This window comes from Mesoplodon mirus (genome assembly GCF_964341445.2).
Source record: "Mesoplodon mirus genome assembly, chromosome: X".
In the NCBI taxonomy this organism is placed as follows: Eukaryota; Metazoa; Chordata; class Mammalia; order Artiodactyla; family Ziphiidae; genus Mesoplodon; species Mesoplodon mirus.
This window is the reverse complement of record NC_138981.1, coordinates 47,230,418-47,251,895: the sequence shown is the minus strand read 5'-3', so window position 1 is coordinate 47,251,895 and position 21,478 is coordinate 47,230,418. Positions and strand designations below refer to the sequence as shown.

General features: G+C 38.0%; 1 protein-coding gene across 1 annotated transcript in view; it reads right to left on the bottom strand.

Annotated features, from left to right (window-relative positions):
- MAGED1 (MAGE family member D1) overlaps window positions 1–16,701 on the bottom strand; it is a 63,586-nt gene extending 46,885 nt beyond the window's left edge. The window contains exon 1 of the mRNA XM_082609019.1: window positions 16,626–16,701. The gene's annotated coding sequence lies outside the window, so the exon portion shown is untranslated. The remainder of the gene's footprint in view (window positions 1–16,625) is intronic.
- Window positions 16,702–21,478: the final 4,777 nt, after the last annotated feature.

The following is a 21,478-nucleotide window of genomic DNA, read 5'->3' as shown; positions in this document are numbered from 1 at the left end:
TGATCCCATGGCTAACTTGTCCATCACCCCAGCTTCACAGTTCCTTGACCTCCTCTACTCCAACTCACCCACCCCACTTCTCATCATCCAGAACTACTTTCCCTCTGAAATCTTAAGCTCCTATATCCTACTCTGACCATGATTTCTTGTCTGACATTCCACCTCTATCTAACATCCACTCTTTAAGCTTTGAAATCTCCACACAGCTTCACTGACACCCACCCACATATTCACACAGCTTCTCCTTCTCTGGTTCTACAGAATCCTCTTGAGAACACACTTTTTCCTGATGAGACTAAATCCCATGGTCTATAACCTGAACTAATCTCATCGGTAACCTCAACAATCTACTTAGCCCCTCAAACCTCCCACCACCCAAAATCATCATCACACATTCAGAAGTCTAAAATCAAACCCAATGTTCACCTTCCTTGCTCCCACTTTTTGGCAGCCGAACACACCTGGAAAAAAGGACAAGACTAAAACCATTTTATTTCCAGCTCAGAGAGGTGTTCATTACTGCCCATCAATCTTCTCTCATTCCCTAAAGAAGGGTGCAACCTTCTTCCTCTTTCCTCTGGCTCCCGGTTATTCCCTCTCACACTCAAGAATGCCCTTACTGCCTTATTCAGAGAGAATATATTGGGGCAAGAAAGAAACTCCCTCAACCTCCTGCCTTTCCAAAACCTCACAAACAAGGCTTTCTGACCCTCTTTAACTCCGATATCAGAAGTGATGCCCTTTCTCTTGTTCATGGCCAGTCCTTCCACGTGTTCTCTATACCACATCTTTTCCTCATTTGCTTCTCCAGTTGCCCCATTTCTCTCCTGTATTTTCAATAACCTGTTTTTATTAGCTCCTCCTCTGCAGAACATATAAACATGCTCAGATCTCTCATCCTAAAAATATACATATACCATTTGTTATCTATTCTACTTTTCACAGACAAGAGTCTTGACACAGACACAGTAGTCTACATTCACTTCATCAACACTTTTGCCAATTACACTACTGGCTTGCTGTATTTTAGCCTTCATCAATGCACTGATCCATACACGCTCACTGCCCTGGTTTCCCCTAAATCCTTAACCTAACAGAACCCTCTCAAATCCACATGTTATATATACATGTAGATAAATTTCACATTTTATATTTTTAAAAGTTTAAGATAGTAGTTTTAAAAAAGAAGTGCAACACATGTTCATTAGTGTACAACACTGTTCGGCACAGAGAAACACATGAAAAGAGATAAGCATCTTCAATCATTATTCCACCCTCCCAGAAACAACTTTTAAAGCTACATTCTAACCTCTGGGAGAAGCTGAAAAAAAAATCACCTCACTCCCCCTCATACTCTTAAATCCCAGAAAGGAGAGGAGGAAGAGGAATTCTCAGATTACTCAAGGATACACAACTGGGCCTCGGTGTCAACTGGTGGAGCTTTGAAGAGGAAGAGCACAATAGGCACAAGTTTTGGTGTAGCCTGTTAAAGAAAAAATTATTCTGACACTTGTTAAAATGGTAAGAAAGACTTTATTGAGGACTATTGTGATAGGTGTCAAGACTATTGCTATAGGGGAGAGAGACTGGACTCAACTCTGAGTACAGTAAAGGCAGCTGGGGATCTATAGCCAAGAAGCTATAGAAAATTACTAAAAGGAAACGTCAAGACCAAGGTGATTGTTGCTAAACTAACTTGGGATTCTCGCTGAAGGCAGACCAGAGTGTTGAAATATCAAGCAAGGGTTGGGGGATCCTGGCTAAATTGAATTAGCAGGATCCTTTCTAAAACTGGGCTAAGCAGGCCAAAGACAATGCCTAAGGATGACGTTTAGTTGAAAAGAGGGCTCAAAGGAACATGACTAAAGTTTGGTCAAGGAGACAGTCTTTGTTAGCCCTTTCCCACTCTTCAGCTTTCCTTGGGGGATGTTTCTCCACTGAAATATTCTCTATTTTAGACCTGTGTCAATGAGACGGCCCCTGGATATACATGAGCAAACAGAATTACAGACACACAACACTACATCCATGTGTATGGACAGATCTATTTTGTATATATTATATATTATTCTATACATGTGTGTGGTGTGTGGGAAAGTTATGTGTATGTATATATGTACATACATTATATATTATGTGTTTTATATATAACCTGTTGTATACAACTGTATATATAACATATATAACCTATTGTGTGTGTATATATAACCTATGGTATGTATATTATAATCTATTGTAACACACACACACAATTCTCCCACATATCACACACACATCTAAAGTGCACTGTAACATGACATTATCTCTCTCCTGGCAGTTACACCTCTCTCCTCACCATTCTCATACTGCCCCACTCCCATCCACCACTCAATGCATCATCAGTACATCACAGGGATGATTATATATCTCATCTGCTTAAGACAACTGCATTACTTCTCCCTCATACCCTTCAGAGTGAAATCCCAGTTCTCTGACCTGACCTCTGGGGCTCTCAATGTCCTGGCCCCCATCCATGTCTCCAGTTTTGTCTCTCCTCCCCTACATAAAATTTATGTTCCACTTATAACTAACTACATACATACCTCTCCTTGAATACATCAAGATGCCACTGCCTTTTCCAGCTTCCTCTGACTGGAACACCCTTCATGGCTCTTCCACCTTCATACTTCTTCTACTCATCCAATATCAACCATTATCTCCCCACTCCAAAGCATTTTCAGGTGCCCAATCTGTGCTCCCACAGACTGTCAATCCCACTTGCCTATGTCCACCATAGTACTGATCACAGTCTTTAGACATTGCCTGCTTATTTACTCATATCCCCACAATAATGAATCTTCACCAAGGACCAGAAACCAGTCAGGTTTAACTTCACATCTCCTGCACTGAACATAAGACCATACACCTGGTTGTAAGTGTTCCATACATTTTTGCTGAATGAATGAGTACATAAACAAATAAAAGTCATGCTCAGCAAACTTTCATTGCAATGCTGATGGAGTCATTCAAATGTGTTCAAAATAATGAGGAAAATGGCATAACAAAAGATCAGGCAGCAGGACTAAAAAAAAAAAATCCCCTGAGAATTCACATCTTGTTTTCTAAGTACCAATCCCTACTGAAAGAATACACAATTCCTTGTAAAATAACTGATTCCAGGGCTGGAGTAGGGAGTATACATGATGAGCTGAAAATATATCAGAGAGCAGTGAAGTCAAGATCTAATGAAATCATGTGAAAATGATATAGGAACCAAACAAAAAGGACTCCTAATTTCTAGAAAGGCACAATTTCTACAACCAAGATTACACAGCAAGGATCTCATTAAGATTCGATGGATAAATTAAAACCTTTACAGACAAACAAAAGCTAACAGAATTCAGCACCACCAAACCAGCTTTACAACAAATGCTAAAGGAACTTCCCTAGGTGTGAAACACAAGAGAAGAAAAAAGACCTGTAAAATCAAACCCAAAACAATTAAGAAAATGGTAATAAGAATATACATATTGATAATTACCTTAAATGTAAATGGATTAAATGCTCCAACCAAAAGACACAGACGGGCTGAATGGATACAAAAACAAGACCCGTATGTATGCTGTCTAGAAGAGACCCACCTCAGACCTAGGGACACATACAGAGTGAAACTAAGGGGAGGGAAAAAGATATTCCATGCAAATGGAAATCAAAAGAAAGCTGGAGTAGCAATATTCATATCAGACAAAATAGATTTTAAAATGAAGACTGTTACAAGAGACAAGGAAGGGCACTACATAATGGTCACAGGATCAATCCAAAAAGAATATATAAAAATTGTAAATATTTATGCACCCAACATAGGAGGACCTCAATACATAAGGCAAATGCTAACAACCATAAAAGGGGAAATCAACAGTAACACATCAATAGTGGGAGACTTTAACACCCCACTTACACCAATGGACAGATCATCCAGACAGAAAATTAATAAGGAGGCCTCCCATGGGGACCCGGCCTGAGGAGGAGGGGCGGGAGCTTTGAGACTAGGGTGGCGTGAAAGGTTGCATCCTTTGCTCTCCAACAATCATTGGAGTACTGTTTTCAATATGTCCACACAGGGATTCAAAATAACAAAAATGCTTTTGAAAAATACTGTCATAGGATGACAGAGTGGTTTATAAATTATAGCATACAGGGACTCTGGGCTGAAGGGCCATGTGAGGCCTCTGCACGAGGCACCCTGTGAGCAAGTGAAACTCGACCCGGCTACAGATTTGTTCGGCCAGGTTAGGCACCCTGGTTTCTGCAGCCAAGCATCTTTCCCAGTGGTCTGTCTGTGCTTTCTTCTGGATACAAGCCGTGTGGATAAAAGGCTCTTGGTGCTCCAGCCAGGAGTCAGTGCTGTGCCTCTGAGGTGGGAGAGCCAACTTCAGGACACTGGGCCACAAGAGACCTCCCAGCTCCACGTAATATCAAATGGCGAAAATCTCCCAGAGATCTCCATCTCAACACCAAGACGGAGCTTCACTCAACGACCAGCAAGCTACAGTGCTGGACACCCTTTGCCAAACAACTAGCAAGACAGGAACACAACCCCACCCATTAGCACAGAGGATGCCTAAAATCCTAATAAGGGCACAGACACTCCAGAACACACCACCAGACAAGGACCTCCCCACCCATTAGCACACAGGATGCCTAAAATCATAATAAGGCCACAGACGCTCCAGAACACACCACCAGACAAGGACCTCCCCACCCATTAGCACAGAGGATGCCTAAAATCATAATAAGGCCACAGACGCTCCAGAACACACCACCAGACAAGGACCTCCCCACCCATTAGCACAGAGGATGCCTAAAATCATAATAAGGCCACAGACACTCCAGAACACACCACCAGACAAGGACCTCCCCACCAGAAAGACAAGATCCAGCCTCATCCACCAGAACACAGGCACTAGTCCCCTCCACCAGGAAGCCTACACAACCCACTGAACCAACTTTAGCCACTGGGGACAGACACTAAAAACAATGGGAACTACGAACCTGCAGCCTGCAAAAAGGAGACCCCAAACACAGTAAGATAAGCAAAATGAGAAGACAGAAAAACACACAGCAGATGAAGGAGCAAGGTAAAAACCCACCAGACCTAACAAATGAAGAGGAAGTAGGCAGTCTACCTGAAAAAGAATTCAGAATAATGATAGTAAAGATGATCCAAAATCTTGGAAATAGAATAGAGAAAATACAAGAAACATTTAACAAGGACCTAGAAGAACTAAAGAGGAAACAAGCAACGATGAACAACACAATAAATGAAATGAAAAATACTCTAGACGGGATCAATAGCAGAATAACTGAGGCAGAAGAACGGATAAGTGACCTGGAAGATAAAATAGTGGAAATAACTACTGCAGAGCAGAATAAGGAAAAAAGAATGAAAAGAACTGAAGACAGCCTCAGAGACCTCTGGGACAACATTAAATGCAGCAACGTTCGAATTACAGGGGTCCCAGAAGAAGAAGAGAAAAAGAAAGGGACTGAGAAAATATTTGAAGAGATTATAGTTGAAAACTTCCCTAAAATGGGAAAAGAAATACTTAATCAAGTCCAGGAAGCACAGAGTGTCCCATACAGGATAAATCCAAGGAGAAACACGACAAGACACATATTAACCAAACTATCAAAAATTAAATACAAAGAAAACATATTAAAAGCAGCAAGGGAAAAACAACAAATAACACAAAAGGGGAATCCCCATAAGGTTAACAGCTGATCTTTCAGCAGAAACTCTGCAGGCCAGAAGGGAGTGGCAGGACATATTTAAAGTGATGAAAGGGAAAAACTTACAACCAAGATAACTAGACCCAGCAAGGATCTGATTCAGATTTGACGGAGAAATTTAAAACTTTACAGGCAAGCAAAAATTAAGAGAAATAAGCACCACCAAACCAGATTTAAAACAAATGCTAAAGGAACTTCTCTAGGCAGGAAACAATACAGAAAGAAAAGACCTACAATAACAAACGCAAAACAAGTAAGAAAATGGTAAGAGGAACATACATATTGATGATTTCCTTAAATGTAAATGGATTAAATGCTCCCACCAAAAGACATAGACTGGCTGAAAGGATAAAAAACAAGACCCATATATATGCTGTCTACAAGAGACCCGCTTCAGAACTAGGGACACATACAGACTGAAAGTGAGGGGATGGAACAAGATATTCCGTGCAAATGGAAATCAAAAGAAAGCTGGAGTAGCAATTCTCATATCAGACAAAACAGACTTTAAAATAAAGACTATTACAAGAGACAAAGAAGTACACTACATAAAGATCAAGGGATCGATCCAAGAAGATATAACAATTGTAAATATTTCTGCACCCAACGTAGGAGGACCTCAAAACATAAGGCAAATACTAACAGCCATAAAAGGGGATATCGACAGTAACACAATCATAGTAGGGGACTTTAACACCCCACTTTCTCCAATGGACAGATCATCCAAAATGAAAATAAATAAGGAAACACAAGCTTTAAATCATACACTAAACAAGATGGACTTAACTGATATTTATAGGACATTCCAACCAAAAACAACAGAATACACATTTTTCTCAAGTGCTCATGGAACATTCTCTAGGATAGATCATATCTTGGGTCACAAATGAAGCCTTGGTAAATTTAAGAAAACTGAATTTGTATCAAGTATCTTTTCCGACCACAACGCTATGAGACTAGATATCAATTACAAGAAAAGATCTGTAAAAATTAGAAACACAAGGAGGCTAAACAATACACTACTTTGTAAGGAAGTGATCACTGAGGAAACCAAAGGGGAAGTCAAACAATACCTAGAAACAAATGACAATGGAGACACGACGACCCAAAACCTATGGGATGCAGCAAAAGCAGTTCTAAGAGGGAACTTTATAGCAATACAATCCTACCTTAAGAAACCGGAAACATTTCAAATAAACAACCTAACCTTGCACCTAAAGCAATTACAGAAAGAAGAAAAAAAAAAACCCAAAGTTAGCAGAAGGAAAGAAATCATAAAGCTCAGATCAGAAATAAATGAAAAAGAAATGAAAGAAACAACAGCAAAGATCAATAAAACTAAAGGCTGGTTCTTCGAGAAAATAAACAAAATTGATAAACCATTAGCCAGACTCATCAAGAGAAAAAGGGAGAAGACTCAAATCAACAGAATTAGAAATGAAAAAGGAGAAGTAACAACTGACACTGCAGAAATACAAAGGATCATGAGAGATTACTACAAGCAACTCTATGCCAATAAAATGGACAACCTGGAAGAAATGGACAAATTCTTAGGAATGCACAACCAGCGGAGACTGAACCAGGAAGAAATAGAAAATATGAAGAGACAAATCACAAGCACTGAAATTGAAACTGTGATTAAAAATCTTCCAACAAACAAAAGCCCAGGACCAGATGGCTTCACAGGCGAATTCTATCAAACATTTAGAGAAGAGCTAACACCTATCCTTCTCAAACTCTTCCAAAATGTAGCAGAGGGAGGAACACTGCCAAACTCATTCTATGAGGACACCATCACCCTGATACCAAAACCAGACAAAGATGTCACAAAGAAAGAAAACTGCAGGCCAATATCACTGATGAACACAGATGCAAAAATCCTCAACAAAATACTAGCAAACAGAATCCAACAGCACATTAAAAGGATCATACACCAGGACCAAGTGGGGTTTATTCCAGGAATGCAAGGATTGTTCAATACACGGAAATCAATCAACATGATACCCTATATTAACAAATAAAAGCCATATGATCATCTCAATAGATGAAGAAAAAGCTTTTGAGAAAATTCAACACCCATTTATTATAAAAAGCCCTCAGAAAGTAGGCATAAAGGGAACGTACCTCAACATAATAAAGGCCATATAATACAAACCCACAGCCAATATCGTTCTCAATGGTGAAAAACTGAAACCATTTCCTCTAAGATCAGAAACAAGACAAGGTTGTCCACACTCACCACTATTATCCAGCATAGATTTGGAAGTTTTAGCCACAGCAATCAGAGAAGAAAAAGAAATAAAAGGAATCCAAATCAGAAAAGAAGTAGTAAAGCTGTCACTGTTTGCAGATGACATGATACTATACATAGAGAATCCTAAAGATGCTACCAGAAAACTGCTAAAGCTAATCAATGAATTTGGTAAAGCAGCAGGTTACAAAACTAATGCACAGAAACTCTTGCATTTCTATACACTAATGATGAAAAATCTGAAAGAGAAATTAAGGAAACACTCCCATTTACCACTGCAACAAAAAGAATAAAATATCTAGGAATAAACCTACCTAAGGAGACAAAAGACCTATATGCAGAAAACTATAAGACACTGGTGAAACAAATTAAAGACGATACAAACAGATGGAGAGATATACCATGTTTTTGGATTGGAAGAATCAACATTGTGAAACTGATTATACTACCCAAAGCAATCTATAGAATCAATGAAATCCCTATCAAACTACCAATGGCATTTTTCACAGAACTAGAACAAAAAATTTCACAATTTGTATGGAAACACAAAAGACCTCTAATAGACAAAGCAAGCTGGAGAAAGAAAAACAGAGCTGGAGAAGTCGGCTCCCTGACTTCAGAGTATACTACAAAGATACAGTAATCAAGACAGTATGGTACTGGCACAAAAACAGAAATATAGATCAATGGAACAGGATAGAAAGCCTACACATAAAACCACACACATATGGTCACCTCATTTTTGACAAAGGAGGCAAGAATATACCATGGAGAGAAGACACCCTCTTCAGTAAGTGGTGCTGGGAAAACTGGACAGCTACATGTGAAAGAATGGAATTAGAATACTCCCTAGCACCATATACAAAAATAAACTCAAAATGGATTAAAGACCTAAATGTAAGGCCAGACACTATAAAACTCTTAGAGGAAAACACAGGCAGAACACTCTATGACATAAATCACAGCAAGATCCTTTTTGACCCACCTCCTAGAGAAATGGAAATAAAAACAAAAATAAACAAATACGACCTAATGAAACTTAAAAGCTTTTGCACAGCAAAGGAAACCATAAACAAGAAGAAAAGACAACCCTCAGAATGGGAGCAAATATTTGCAAACGAAGCAACTGACAAAAGATTAATCTCCAAAATTTATAAGCAGCTCATGCAGCTCAATATCAAAAAAACAAACAAGCCAATCCAAAAATGGGTGGAAAACCTAAATAGACATTTCTCCAAAGAAGATATACAGATTGCCAACAAACACATGAAAGGATGCTCAACATTACTAATCATTAGAGAAATGCAAATCAAAACTCCAGTGAGGTATCACCTCACACCAGTCAGAATGGCCATCATCAAAAAACCTACAAACAATAAATGCTGGAGAGGGTGTGGAGAAAAGGGAGCCCTCTTGCAGTGTTGGTGGGAATGTAAATTGATACAGCCACTATGGAGAACAGTATTGATGTTCCTTAAAAATCTAAAACTAGAACTACCATACGACCCAATCCCACTACATAGGGCATGTACCCTGAGAAAACCATAATTCAAAAAGAGTCATGTACCACAACGTTCATTGCAGCTCTACTTACAATAGCCAGGACATGGAAGCAACCTACGTGTCCATCATCGGATGAATGGATAAAGAAGATGTGGCACATATATACAATGGAATATTACTCAGCCATAAAAAGAAACGATATTGAGTTATTTGTAGTGAGGTGGATGGACGTAGCATCTGTCATACAGAGTGAAGTAAGTCAGAAAGAAAAAACAAATACCGTATGCTAACACATGTATATGGAATCTAAAAAAAAATGGTTCTCATGAACCTAGGGGCAGGACAGGAATAAAGACGCAGAAGTACAGAATAGACCTGATGACACGGGGAGGGGGAAGGGTAAGCTGGGACGAAGTGAGAGAGCAGCACTGACATATATACACTACCAAATGTAAAATAGATAGCTAGTGGGAAGCAGCTGCATAGCACAGGGAGATCAGCTTGCTGTTTTGTGACAGCCTAGAGGGGTGGGATAGGGAAGGTGGGAGGGAGATGCAAGCGGGAACAGATATGTTGATATATGTATACATATAGCTGATTCACTTTGTTATATAGCAGAAACGCACCAACATTGTAAAGCAATTATACTCCAATAAAGATGTTAAAACACACACACACACATTATGTTTGCTGATGGTTTTAAATACCAAGTATAAAATAGTTGTGGGGAAAAAATTAATTTGAAAATGGAGTAGGTAGGTATTAGATATTAGGGAATTACTGTTAATTTTTCTTAGTGAGATAATGGCAATTAAATTATTTACAAAATGTTCCTATTATTAGGAGATGAACCCTGAGATATTTATGGGGAAAGTGCCATATGTGCTCTTCAAACTGATCTATTAAAGTGGTATCTCAATCATAATGCCAAGAAGGATTTTTGTGAAAATTGACAAGCTGATTCTACAATGTATATTGGAATTCAAAAGGCCAAGAATAGGGCTTCCCTGGTGGCGCAGTGGTGGAGAGTCTGCCTGCTGATGCAGGGGACACGGGTTCGTGCCCCGGTCCGGGAAGCTCCCACATGCTGCGAAGCGGCTAGGCCCGTGAGCCTTGGCCGCTGAGCCTGCGTGTCCGGAGCCTGTGCTCTGCAACGGGAGAGGCCACAACAGTGAGAGGCCTGCATACCGCAAAAAAAAAAAAAAAAAAAAAAAAAAAAGGCCAAGAACAACCAAAGCATTATTGAAGAAAAAGAGCTGAACTGTAGGACATACTGACCATAAATAAGATACATTATAAGGTTACATTAATTATGACAGTGGTACTCATACAAGAATAGAGAAACCAAAATGAACAGAATCCAGAAACAAACCCTCATATATAACCTAACCATTGGATTTATGAAAAAGATGATGACACTATAGAAGAGAAAGGATGATCTTTTCAATAAGTGGTATTGGATTGACTGTATGTCTGTTTCAACAACAACAACAAAACAGTGGGCCTTTACCCATATCCATAACTCATACTGGCAACATACAATAAAATGAATATCAAATGAATTGGAAATATAAATGAGATTAAACAATAACCCCACAACTAAACAATAACCCCATCTTCATGACCTTGGGAAAGGCAAAGATTTCTTAACCAGGGCAAACAAGCACTACTCATGAAGGGGAAAATTTATAAATTGAACAATATTAAAATTGAGATACAGGCATATCTTGTTTTAGTGCGCTTCACAGATATTGCATTTTTTTACAAATTAAAGGTTTGTGGCAACCCTGTGTTGTCAGATGACAGTTAACTTTTTTTTAGTAATAAAGTATCTTTTAATTAAGGTATGTACATTGTTTTTTAGACAATGCTATTGCACACTTACTATACTACAGCATAGTGTAAAATTAACTTTTATATGTACTTGGGAACCAAAAATTTCATATGACTTGCCTTATTGTGATATTCACTTTATTGCAATGGTCTAGAACCAAACCAAGGTGTGCCTGTATTCAGTTCATCAAAAGAAACAATAAATGCTGGAGAGGGTGTGGAGAAAAGGGAACACTCTTGCACTGCTGGTGGGAATGTGAATTGGTACAGCCACTATGGAGAACAGTATGGAGGTTCCTTAAAAAACTAAAAATAGAACTACCATATGATCCAGCAATCCCACTACTAGGCATATACCCTGAGAAAACCATAATTCAAAAACAGACATGTACCAAAATGTTCATTGCAGCTCTATTCACAATAGCCCGGAGCTGGAAACAACCTAAGTGTCCATCATCGGATGAATGGATAAAGAAGATGTGGCACATATATACAATGGAATATTACTCAGCCATAAAAAGCAACGAAACTGAGCTATTTGTAATGAGGTGGATAGACCTAGAGTCTGTCATACAGAGTGAAGTAAGTCAGAAAGAGAAAGACAAATACCGTATGCTAATACATATATATGGAATTAAAAAAAAATGTCATGAAGAACCTAGGGGTAAAACGGGAATAAAGACACAGACCTACTTGAGAATGGACTTGAGGATATGGGGAGGGGGAAGGGTAAGCTGTGACAAAACGAAAGAGAGGCATGGACATATATACACTACCAAACGTAAGGTAGATAGATAGTGGGAAGCAGCCGCAGAGCAGAGGGAGATCAGCTCGGTGCTTTGTGACTGCCTGGAGGGGTGGGATGGGGAGGGTGGGAGGGAGGGAGATGCATGAGGGAAGGGATGTGGGAACAGATGTATATGTATGACTGATTCACTTTGTTATAAAGCAGAAACTAAAAAAAAGACACCATTAAGAGATTGAAAATGCAAGCAACTGAGATTTGCAAATAAATAGATCTAACAAGTATTCACATCCTTAATTTAGAAAGATCTCCTACAAATCAATAAGAAAAGGATAGTCAAAGAGAAAAGTGGTCAAAAGACTTGAACAGGCACCTCAAAAAAAAGATACCCAGGCCAACAACCATGAAAAGGCAAACATTTATCACCAGAGATATGCAAATTAAAACCACAACGAGGTACCATTAATAACCACTAGAATGGCTACTTTTTTTTTTCTTAGAAAGACAACACAATGACAAGTGTTGGCAATATTCTAGAGCAAATGGAACTCTTAAAATTTTCTATTAGGAGTTTTTTAGTACAACCAATTTGGAAAACCAATTGGCAGTATCTACTAAACCTAATCTTATCCATAACCTGTGATTCATCAATTCTACTCTTAGGTGTATGCTCAACAGAAAGCTGTGCATATTATCACCAAAAGACATGTCCTAGAATGTTTACAGTACTATTTGCAGGCCAAAGGTGTAAAAAACCAAAATGCCCATCAATTGTGGTATATTCACACAATGGAATACACAGCAATAAGAATGAAGGAATTACTACTACGTCCAATAACTTGGATCAATCTCAAAAACAAAATCTTAAGCCAAAGAAGTGAAACACCAAAAAATACATACTATACTATTATATTTTTATAGAGTCCAAAAACAGGCAAAATTATTATACAGTGATAGAAGCCAAGATGTGATTAATTTGGAGTTTAGTTTGTGACTGGTAGGGAATACATTCAAGGGATTTCAAATACTGATCATTTTCTATTTTTTTTAAATGAAGTATAGTTGACTTACAATATTATATTAGTTTCAGGTGTACAGCACAGTGATAATATTTTTATAGATTATACTGCATTAAAAATTATTACAAGATTATGGCTATAATTCCCTGTGCTACACAACATATCCTCCTTGCTTATCTATTTTATACATAGTCGTTTGTATCTGTTAATCCCATACCTGTAATTTGCCCCTCTCCCTTCTGGTAACCACTAGTTTGTTTTCTATATCTCTGAGTCTGTTTTCTGTTTGGCTATATACATTCATTTGTATTATTTTTTAGATTCCACATATAAGTGATACCATAATGTATTCATCTTTCTGTCTCACTTATTTCACTAAGCATAATATTCTCCAGGTCCATACACATTGCTGCAAATGGCAGAATTTCATTCTTTTTTATGGCTGGGTAATATTCCATTGTATATATACACCCCATCTTTATCCATTCACCTGTTGATGGATACTTGAGTTGCTTCCATATCCTGGCTATTGTAATTAGTGGTGCTATGGACACTGGGGTGCATGCATCTTTTCGAACTAGTGTTTTCATTTTTTCTGGATATATACCCAAGAGTGGAATTGATAGATCATATGGTAGGTTACACAGAGGTGAAAATGCTTTGAGCTGTACACTTATATGTGCACCTTTCTGCATGTATTTAAGTTTACTTAAAAATAATGCCTGCAAATCTCAAATGGTTCAGCCAAAATAGATCAAAAAATAGATAAAACATTATACTTCAATTTTTAAAAATTGGATGGATGAATAGATAGTGAGCAAGTCAGTGAATAAGTGAGCTAATATGGCAAAAGTTAACAACTGTTGAATCTAGGTTCAGAGTATAAAAGTATTCATTGTACTCTTCTTTCAACTTATGCTTGTTTAAATATTTTATTAAAACATATTCAAGTAAAAAAAGTAATCACACCTCTCAGTTCTTAATATTTATAACTAGGAAGTAAATCAAGCACCTGATATAATCTGACTTGTGAAAGGAAACTTACAAAATGAAATTTTTATACCCAGACTCTTTCTAATAAAATAAAGTATTCTGTGTATTTTCTATTTCTCATTAATGAAAAGAGACAGAGAAAGAGAGGACCAGGCCAGGACTGAGTGTCTGACAGACTTTAACTCCATTAACTCCATTACCAAGTTACTATCCACCTGAGTCCTGGTTTTATTAGTTAGCAAATTACTAACTTGGTTTTATTAGTTAGCAAGTTACTATCCACCTGAGTCTTGGTTTTATCATCAGGAAAATGACAATGATGATACTGACTTTAGAGAGTGGTTTTGAACATTAACTAGGGAGCCACTAAATTCATTTCAATTGACCATACAGAACATTTATGGGCAACGTATTATGAACACGCAGTGATAAGAGCAGTGAGAGAGGAAAGTAAGTATGCTGTAGGACAGCATACAATGCACCACAAATAAACAGACTGAGGAAGAGGTGAGGATAGAGACAGAGATACGGCTTCCTAGAGGGGCTGGTAACTGACAGTTCACTTAAATGGTAGCAAGAAGCTAGCCAAGCAGAAGAGAATATGGGGAATTTACATGGACATATTAGATCATCTGAGTATGCAGAGTGGTTCAATAATGCTATGCAGTAAAGTGACCACAAGCAGAAGGGAGGAGAGGGAATGTTGGAAGCAGAGTGACCAACAAATGCAGAGACACTGTCATAGATATACCCTATTTTTCCACTAATAACTGTATAGTTTGTGCTCTCTCTTCCTTTAGGTTTCTGCTCAAATGTCATGATACCAGGGAGGCCTTCCTGACCATCCTATCTAACATAGTACAGCCTCCCCATCACAACCTATTATATATTTATTATATATTCACTTATTGTCTCTCGAGTAGTTTAAAGGACTTTGTTCTTGTTTTTACTTTCCACTGTTGTATACTCAGTGCTTAAAACACTGTCTGGCATATAAAAGCTATTCAATAAAAAAACTCTTGAATGAATGGATGGATGGATGCACATGCAGTGGGTTTATTAAAGCCAGTGTGATATTTAAATGCTGTGTAATTATGATTTGAATAGAGAATAAATAGACATCAGCAATACCCTTGGAAAAAGTTCCTAAGTGTTTTGGTGTCATGAAACCTCAGTCTCCTCATTAAAGAACTGAAAATTATACCTGGCCTAGAAAAAAGAATCATCTCTTATTTTGGCAAGCCTAACACATTAGCTACAGGAGGAAGAGGGAATAAGTTGCTTGTTCAAGGAGATCTCTGGTTACATTCCTCTTTAGAGCCTGAAAGATCCCTGACACTCATTATAAATTTAATGATCATTTCCTCTCCCTTGGGTAAAGAATTGAAATAATAAATTGTGATAATTAATGAATATTCTCGCAAGACAAATTACACATGATAAATGGAGCAGAAAAATACATTTCACATTGCAACAAATGTAAAAAAAAAGACAAAGTTCATATTGCACCAAATAGATAATACATGTGAAGCTCCTAGAAAAAAATCTTTGCCTCAAAATTCTGCCAACTTGCTCTTCAATGTTGCTACTGGACACCAGAAAAAGATTTACATAATAAACCGAACTCATATGAAACGATAAATTTGTGATTGGATGTCATATCTGTCAACCATTTCTGCTCTGTGAGAAATTCTAAAGGGGATGGGAAAGCTTCCACCCTCTAAAGCTGACACCAAATTATAGGCAAAATCCACTATGTTTGCCACTCTAAAAACTTGGGGATTCAATTGTATACCAAAATGTTTTTTTAATGTCATGAGTGGAGAGCTGAAACCAGTGCAATACCTGGTATGTGACTTCGTTTTGGGTAAAAAATAAATAAATAAAAGGACATAATTTGAACAAGTTCCTACGTCTCTGAGAGCTCTAAAATTTCTGCTCCTTTTCTTATTTTTAAAAAGAACAAAAAACAGCCTTGCCCTTGAAATTGAAGTCACATCTGATTTCAGAAAGTATATAATTCACCGGCCTCTGCAGGAGTGGGACCGAAGAGATCAGAAGTCTTCAGGGGGAGTAAAATACTGGGGTCGAAAGTAAAAAGAAGGAAGAATGTAGGTTTAGCGTGGGGGAAGGATGTAGCAAAAGTTCTGAGGCTAAGAGGGGGGCGGGGTGGAAGGTGGGAGTAAGAGGTAGGAAAGAAATCGGTGGTAGAGGGAATGACCCAAACTCAGAAAGATTGTTTAGAGGATTCGGGATAAAGAGGAGAAGTGAAGAATAATCAGGGATAAAAGGACCACGAGAGTCAGAAGGGGGAGGGGATGACGGCCAGCCATCTCCCGAGGCGAAAGAGAGAGGAGAGAGTGAGCGATCGGAACCACAAGCGTCAGAAACATCCTTCAATGTACCCTGGGGATGAATTCTTTCCACCTCGTGTTGAAGAAAGGAGGAAACCGTCCCTGAGGTGTCTGCGGACTCACTTGTGAAAATTACCAGTCCCTTTCTTTACACTCACCTTGATGAAGAACGCCGCGACACGACGATGGCGTGACCGGAAGTGCTATTTTCTTTTGTTTGGAGGAAGCTTTAGCCCGGGCCGCCACACCCTCCCCCCGCCTTCACTCCAGACAACTTCCTGTGCCTCTCTAGCAAGCTCTTGAAATACTGTATCTCGGTGGCTCTCTCACCAGATGGGAACCCGGATAGTGACGTAAAATGTCTGGAAGAGGGAATCGGTAACTTTTTACAAATCCTAGCCCTAGTCATCCCAGGAACTGCAGCATCTCCGCCAAACTCTACGTATCCAATTTGTCACCTCGCCTTCCTGATTCTGACTTTCAAATACCTCCCTTACCTTTAGTCCCTTAACTCTCGGATGTCTACAGTTACGTATTTACGATACTGATTTACTGCTTCCTGGCATTAAAAAAATAATAATAAATTCATGTTTATTAGTGGCATACTTCGATTTCAATATTTTTAAAACTTCTTAATCTGAATCATTTTTGTCTTGGAATGGTATCCAGAGAGTTACGTGCCATACTCAAATTTCCAAATAAATAAAAGTGAACTCATTTAGAAAGCGTTCTTGTATACTTGTATACTCCCTCCGAAAATGAAGACAATGTTAATTTGACAAAAAGTTTCAATAATAAGAATAATCCTTATTCTTGTTAAAAGTTCAATATTGAGTTAACTATTGTCATTACCTCCAGAAAGCTCTTCTGGGCCCAAAATCTGTACCCCAGGCCTCCTCTTTTGTGGTTATTTTCAATAAATCCACGAGTGTACCAAACACTATTCTATACCCAGAGGCATCGCACTAGAAGCCCACATCCTAGGGGCTAAAGGCGACATTTAAACACATAAGAGTATAGCATAAAATAGGTGATTATAAATGTTTGTGGAATGAGTAAATGACCAAAATGTTGTCAAGGCAATGACGGGGGCTGGCACAAGGTCCTTACTTTTGCTAGTATTTGTATAGTTCATTTCAACATTTGACTCATATTTTGTCATTCAGCCAACAGATTTTGAACAACCACTCAGTGTAAGGTTCTGCTCCTGATATTGTCCATATAAAGAAGAATAAGACATAGTCCTGGATTTCAAGACCCTCCAACCAGTGGGGGAAATGAACACATAAACAACTAGCAGCACTATAACGTGACAATAATAATTGGTAAAGAGAAGACAGTGTTGCAACTATGGCTATCCAATTGACTGGTGAATACTAAAAACCTAAAATAGACCTTATCTCCTAGAAGGTGCTCAATAAAGGCTGGTTTCATGTTGAATAAGTGATTGAATGGATGAATGAACAGGAAGAATGACAGTGGATTTGAAGTGTGGTGTGAAAGAAGCAGTGATGAGAGATGAAGCCTGGATGTAAGAAGAGGCCAGACAAAGAAGGAGCTTGCATTCCATGTTACGGAGTTTGAGCTTATTATGAAGAAAACAGAAAGCCAAAAATGAATTTTAAGCAAGAAAGCATCTAGTCAAGATGGTTTTCTGGGGACTCTAGTCTGCCATCTTCTCCATCTGCTGGCTTTCCACATAAAGTCTCTATCTCTTGCCTCAACAACAACAACAACAACAAGCATGTAGTAATGTTTCAAACCAAAATATAGAAAATGGGTTGTACCAGTGCAACCTGGAGGCAGAGAGTTTGGTTTAGAGGCTATTGTGGTAATCGATGACCAAATACAGAAAATGAGGGGTTTACGCTATTAAGAATTAATTGTATTTGGAACCGGCTGGAAAAAAGAGTCAGTGGATTATCAGAAATCCAGAGGCAGTGAAACCTGAGCATTTTCCTTGATGCCCTCCACAATCAAAATTTTGATTATTTCATGCAACAAATATTTATTGAGCAGTTTAATATGCACCAGGCCCTGAGGATAGAACCATGACCAAAATGGACAAAAATTTCTGCCCTCACAGAACTTACATTCTTGTTTCACGGATAATAAAATATTTAAGAAAACACATGCTAAGTGGTGACAAGCGCTACATAGAAATAAACCAGGTAAATGGGATAGCAATGTACTATGGGGGTTACACTATGTGGGGGACAGGAAGAGGGTTGCCATTATAGAAGAGCTCACTGAACATTTGTAAACTTTATCCACTTCTCTCAGTAACCAGGGTCACTATCTTAGTTCAGACCTTCTATATTACTCCCCAAATGCCAACGATGGTATACAAAAGCCTTGGTTGTCTAACTCTGTCTCTTTCTCTCATCCCATCTCTCATCACCCAACCTCTCCCACCCTAAATCCAAGTCTTACACAACTGTTTATAATTTGGAAAGTGCACCAAGATCTCAAATCTCTGTGCATTCACACTCTGCTAACTCATATTCATCTTTCAAAGGTCAGCTCACATTTTATCTCTCATGAAACCTTGCTGATGTTTCTTTTCACTCCTTAACCAAAACCAGACAACTGCTCCCCTTCTCTGCCATGTTTAGCATTCTTAGCACTTTGTTTCGTTCATTCAACAAACATTTGTTCGTCAACTTCTGTGTAATTGTCACTGTTCAAGGCAGTAGAGATACATGCATAAATAAAAGAGTGAAAAAAATCCCTGCACTTTTGTAACTTACATCTTAGTTAGGAAGACAAGCAATAAACAAAATAACATAAATATGGACCTTATAAAACAGTAGTTCTCAACTCTGGGTGCCCATTAGAATCACTAGGAGAGCTTTCGTCTTTCTTCTTTTTTTAAATACCAATGCCTGATCCCCATCCAGCCAAAATTAATCTAAAGCTTAGGAGTGAGGTCAGGCATTTACATATATTTTTAAACCTCCTTTAAAGCTCCTTTCTGATGAACAGAGAAGATTGAAAATTACTGCACTACAGGCTATGGAAAATGATACCAGAAGGACAGTCAGAAAAGCTAAGGAATTAAGAGCAAATAAAATGATAAAAATGTATGTCAATCTAAAAAAACATGGTGTGTATAAAAACATAATAATCATACTGATTGCTGGGGTTGAAAAAATGGTGATTCAAAGATTCTGAACAAAAATATCATACAACTCAGGAGGAGACGGACATCAGAATTCATTTGTTTGGGAGAGAGGTTAATATATTTTTAAAGTTCAGACGTTGTTAATTTAAATAATTATAAGAAATATTCAAAAGTTACCGCTAAAATAACAGATTCACCGTGAGAGTAAAAAGTAGAATAAGGAAAAATGCATACATTTAAACCTGTAGAGGGATTAAATGGAATAGGATAAAATTTTCAATAAATTTTTAAAAAGGAAACACATGCCTATATGAACAGAAAGACACGGATTGATGGACAGGGTAGGTGATGAGAGGCAGAGGAGGATTGCATAGCCCAAGGAAATTTATTAATAATTATCTTGGTTGAGAGATGGTTCAGATCCCAAAACTCCCAAAAGTCCCTATGATATCCTGTTTTAGTCACACAGTCTTCCCTATCCCTAATGTTCTCTTTCAATCTAGTTTCTTCTTTTCTAAAATGTCGCATAAGTGGAAACATAGAATATGTAACCTTTTGAGCCAGGCTTCTTTTACCTAGGATAACACCTTTGAGATTCATCCAAGTTGATGCATATATCAACCATTCATTAGTCTTTATTTATGAAGTGTATTTCATCATATGGATGTGTTGCAAATTGTTTATCAATTCACCAGTTGAAAAACATTTGGGTGGTTTCCACTTTTGAAGACGATGAATTAAGCAGCTATAGCATTCACATGCAGTCTTCTGTGTGAACATCAATTTAAATTTCTCAAAAGAAATGCCTAGAAATAGGACTGCTCATAAGTGGTTATGATGTGTAGATGTTTAACTTTATAAGAAACTGCCAAAATGTTTTCCAAAGTGACTATACCATTTTGTGTTCCCACCATCAATGTGTGAGAATTATAGTTGCTCTACATCCTTGCCAGCACTTGGTATTCTTTACACTATTTTTATGTTAGCCTTCTAATAGATATGTAGTAGAATCTCTTTGTGATTTTAGTATGCACACACTTTGTTAAAAGGACAATTATTTCTCCATTGAATCTGTACCTTTGTTAAAAAAATCAATTCACTATATTTGTATTGGTCTATTTCTGAATGCTCAATTCTTTTCCACTGATCTCTATGTTGTCCCTTCACCAATACCATGCTATCCCGATAACTGTAGTTTTAAAGTAAATCTTAATCTCAAGTAGTGTGATTCCTTCAAATATATTCTTCTTTTTCAAAGTTAGCTTGGTGATTCTAATTCTTTTGACTTTCCCTATAAATTAAGGAATCAGGTTTCCTATAACTACCAAAAATCCTGTTGTGATTTGATTGAAATTGTGTTAAATCTATAGATTAACTTGAGATAATTGTCATCTTTTTTTAACATCTTTATTGGAGTATAATTGCTTTACAATGGTGTGTTAGTTTCTGATTTATAACAAAGTGAATCAGTTATACATATACATATGTTCCCATATCTCTTCCCTCTTGCATCTCCCTCCCTCCCACCCTCCCTTCCCCACCCCTCTAGGTGGTCACAAAGCACCGAGCTGATCTCCCTGTGCTATGCGGCTACTTCCCACTAGCTATCTATTTTACGTTTGGTAGTGTATATACGTCCATGCCACTCTCTCACTTTGTCACAGCTTCCCCTTCCCCCTCCCCATATCCTCAAGTCCATTCTCTAGTAGGTCTGTGTCTTTATTCCCATCTTACCCCTAGGTTCTTCATGACCTTTTTTTTTTCTTAAATTCCATATATATGTGTTAGCATACGGTATTTGTTTTTCTCTTTCTGACTTACTTCACTCTGTATGACAGACTCTAGGTCCATCCACCTCACTACAAATAACTCAATTTCGTTTCTTTT